The following is a 4,837-nucleotide window of genomic DNA, read 5'->3' on the forward strand; positions in this document are numbered from 1 at the left end:
GGCGGTAGTACCGGTGATAAACAAAAGCTGAGCAAGAAGTAGAGAAGCCGCCAGGTTGATATGTATTGCTGTACGTGTCTTCTTGTATGACCTATGAAGGAAAGAGAGTAGGTACACATACAGCCTGTCTCAAAAAAAATTGTGCAAGTAAAAAGCGCCCTCTATGGCAATTAGAAAATACCGTTGTGACATGATGCTTACATCAACGTCAAAGGCGCAGTCTTAGCTCTCCAATGCCGTTTGTTCTGTTCAATTTGCTTGTTTTAATCTCGAGATATGTTTAGTTAACAACGAAATGGTAAAATCAAATTTGTTCCACTTTTACTAGGGAAGAGGGCTATACATGCAAATCAATGATAGCTGATGTTGACGCGTCTAATGCACTCCCCCCTTCGGGGCTCGTGCATAAAAGGCATCAACATCAGCACACATGCATTATTTTGTCTAATTTCGTTCTCAACAAGTAATACGTGTTCATTAACCTAGATAAGTTTGTAATATTTGTTTGTCTTTTAACATGTTGAATGACAAAGAAAACAGCCTTTACCATGATAAAATCATTGACATGCACGTGAATTTTAATTTTACAGTAGAATGTGAAATATCTATTTCTCTCTTAATCTGTTTTAAGTGGAAAAAGAGAATCATATAATGCCTGTATCATGATAAAACAATAAAAACAGTAAAAATTATTTTATTGTTGTATAATTTATATATTCTTTTGATTTCACGAAGGAAGTCTTGATAAACTTGATGCTATCATTGATTTACATGTACAGTCCTCTTGATCTTCCCTGGTAAAAGTGGCACAATTGTGATTTTACCCTTTTGTTGTTAACTAAATATATCGCGAGATTAAAACAAGCAAATTGAACAGAACACACGGCATTGGAGAGCTAAGACTACGCCTTTGACGTTGATGTAAGCATTGTAAGCATTATGTCACAACGGTATTTTCTAATTACTATAGAGGGCGCTTTTTACTTGCACAATTTTTTGAGACAGGCTGTAGTTATTGCTTTACAATGATGGATACTAATATGTAACAAAAACAACAACAACAACAACAACAACAAACAAACAAAAACAACAACAACAAAACATGAGAATAACACACAATACTTCTAAATATCCCACTCTTTGTAAGGGCATGATGTTTGTACTTTGATAAAAGTGATATGAGTGCCATGTCCAAAATAAACCTTTAACCATTTGACTTAACTACATGTTCCAGTTTATTGCAACTCTCACAAGTTTCCTCGAACAATCTTTAATTAGCACAGTTAAAATGTTTAAAAAGAGATTACAAAGTCAAGCAGTTTCATGTATGGCTTATTCTCTGTTAAAGAAATCTAATATTTTTCCCGGGATATTTTTATCATAATAGCAACAGTAAAATAGTAAAAGTAAAACGTACTTGGAAATTATGAATAAAACGATCGTAGCAATGAGACACAGAACGGATATAGAAATAGCGATGTATGTGATGTAATCCAGCGTCTGCTCGTGAACGATCGGGATGTCAAACTAAAAGTAAAAGAAAAGACGAAAAATATCATTGTCATTTATTATCAAAACATGTAATATCGTCTAGCAATTCTATTGCTTTGTATATTAACAAGGAACATAACACAAATACAATACATTACCTGTACATCATCATCATTATTATTATTATTATTATTATTATTATTATTATTATTATTATTATTATTATTATTATTATTTTGATTTTTATTATTATTATTATTTTTATTATTATTATTATTATTATTATTATTGAAATAAAGTAAAATGTTCAGGTTATTAAAGCCGTTGTGGATATGAATTGGGATAGAGGTAATCATTTCGATTCAGGTATTTAAAAAAACACGCATCTTACCTCAACGACCTGCATCAACACTGCAAAACTAGTCATATGATTACAGCTGCATGTCACGTGACTGTTATTTTTACTGGTAACATTACATCCGTCGGTAGACCATTCTCTGCGAGGGATATAATAATGGCCTTTCAAATAATATTAATGAATAAAAGTACTACTGGGGATTGTTTATCTATAATCATGGAAATTAGTTATGTTATGGCGCCATTAGTCACTTATTTCTTTAGCGAAGACCATGTCCGCACTTCCCCATTTATATATTCGTTCCCCTTAGTTAAAGTTTGAAAATATGCCTACCCTACTCCTTATCTTACTGCATGTTTTTGGGGTTGAAATTTGGTTTCACATTATACCCACTATGCAAATCCTGTTATTTACTATACCGTAAAATTCCGTCTACAAGCATATATATGCCTCTAAACGAGGTTTTTTTGACACAAGAGACAAGAGGCAGACACTCTCAACAAAAACGTTATTTGGAGTTTGAACAACTATATTACTGATAAAGGCGGCTGTACAGACATGTATATTTGTAAGACCAATCTATTGCAATGTTTTTGAGAAGGGTATTGGCCTTTCATATCTTTCGTTAAAAAAAAACCCGTTTAGAGGCATATATGCTTCTAGACGGAATTCTACGGTATATGCCCAATACTCTGCATTCGATATTATGTATTAGAAACAAATGAGAGTTTCTACAAGTCATGTTGTCCAGTATATAATAGCAAGAGTCATTCTATCTATGATCCAAACTCACCTGGTTGGAGTCAAATACTGGCAAGAAGGCTCACGGTCACGTGTCACATTCTATATAATAACATAAAATCAACTTAAATATTGGTGATCATCTTACAGTGCATACTGATTCAATACTCAGTCATAACATTACTAAAATATAAATTATGATTTCATTTATGTAATGTCTTGTGAATAAATGCAATTACGTATACTAAGCCTTTATACAAGTAGTTATGTGACAAGTTTGCATGAAACTGTCAACCCTGTGGGCATGCTTTATCATCCAAATGAATATGAGAAATACTAATGAACCTGCAAGCAACCTGTCACATTGTTGGAAATGAGAGTTTAATCAGGATTTTAAATTCTAATAGTTTTACCCCATGCTCGTTGTTTTTGAATGAAATCTCATTTTAAATTTCCACCGGTGAAAGACGAAAGAAATATTCCCAAGCTTTATGCATCACACTACAATAAAACAATATACCTAGACGACAGGGCAATTAGTATAATTAAAGTTTTACATGGTAACCATCCAAAGCAACAAAATTACCTCTTAGTGATGAATAGAAACTATTGACAACGCTACATTATAATAACATAATATCGGATCTACATCATTCGCTGCAATGATCTGGATATAGCAATATTCTTAAAATATTTTAGTAATTGTTTCAAATCGTCTGCGTTTTCCCTTAATTACTCTGAAGACGCAATCTAACTGGATATAATTTGAACAAAGAACATATGAGCAGGGAAATTTGATAGGATCTTGGAAAGAAATTCAATGGTTTTGATAAAAAAACAACCCTTTGATAAAGGTATTATATAAACATCATTCTAGGGGAAATAGTTCGAAAGGGTTCTTATTTTCAGATTGCGTCAGGCGTCCATCTTGGATATTTGACCAAAATAAAAATAACATCAATGAAAAAAAAGAACATTTCTAGGTTCACTATTGGCTACATAAGAACGTCAACTCAAATGGACTTAGTAAGGATAATTGCTTTACTCTATATTTTGCCCTAATTATTGTTAAAATAGTCATAATACAATAGGGGCTACAAAATTACCAAATATTACATCAGCTGCAAGGTATGCTCTAGGTTCTAAGCGTCTAAGTCTCCGTAGTAGTCTATGTTTACAACATACCTTTAGAAGGCTGAAGGTTACATTGAATATCTCCGTCGTGTTGTAGGATACTATCTGGTTGTTGCTATTGAACATATTCATTGACATAACTCGGCTTCCAATTACAGTGCTGGTGTTTGCTTGGGTTTCGATATCAAATTTGAATACAGATGTTACCAAGGCATATCCTTCCAGGAAAAGGAACAGAAAGTAATCAAAATATTCCCCCCGACATGACATATTTACATTGTACCATCACCAGGTAGTAACATCCCAGCGTTGCTGTCTTGGTGGATAGTAGAATCGGTGTATTTCCTCCACGACTTCATCCACGACCAAATACCTTGATTTTGTCTCAAGGAACATAATTCCTAAATAATCTTCAGGCCTTTGGACCATCAGGCTTAGGCCTGTGTATATCGACGGCTTGCCGTTCACTAAGAATACCTGGACATGCTAATGTTTCACACACCCAATTTTAAATGTAATAAGGGAAACGAAAGTTTGAACTTATCTATTTTGTTTATTAAACGTTGAATTTTCACCAAGCCAATACCCGAACTGGTTGCAAATGATGGAGCCTCATGTACCAGAACTGTGTACCATACACTGCGGTACGTATTTCCTTCGCCCCAATGTACACTGTATAATGTGATCTTTTTTACAACAATGAGAGCCATTATTACACATTTGCCGAGAACAATTTAATTAATGTTATAAAGTAGTAATGATTCAACTGTATACCTTCTGTATCTGTCCACGCATCTGTAGGGAATATTATTTGAAAGTCGTAAGATTCGTCATTAAGCACAACAGTCCAGGAATCCCTTTGTAGATCACGAGCTTCGAATATCTCCGTATCTGTAAAATCAACATTTGAAGTAATTGGTATGTCAATCGTTGGTTAAAGTAAAAAAATATGTTTTCCCTGATTGACTCCGAGAAACCGCTTAAAAGGGCGCGAGAAATTAAGATTATAGTTATGCATTGATGTCATTTTACCGACCAGAGAAACATATTAGAGAAACATTTATTAGAGAAACCGATCAGCGAAACATATCTCTGATTGACTCCGTGAAATTA

The 4,837-nt window shown here is 33.7% G+C and overlaps 1 long non-coding RNA gene across 1 annotated transcript; it reads right to left on the reverse strand.

The window, feature by feature from the left end:
* On the reverse strand, positions 1 to 1,963 carry LOC140162348 (uncharacterized). The gene is made up of 3 exons (XR_011860247.1): positions 1,883 to 1,963; positions 1,418 to 1,527; positions 1 to 91 (listed from the first exon to the last, which is right to left on the reverse strand). It is a non-coding gene; the product is annotated as an uncharacterized lncRNA (long non-coding RNA).
* Positions 1,964 to 4,837: the final 2,874 nt, after the last annotated feature.

This window comes from Amphiura filiformis, chromosome 10 (assembly GCF_039555335.1).
Source record: "Amphiura filiformis chromosome 10, Afil_fr2py, whole genome shotgun sequence".
Lineage (NCBI taxonomy): Eukaryota > Metazoa > Echinodermata > Ophiuroidea > Amphilepidida > Amphiuridae > Amphiura > Amphiura filiformis.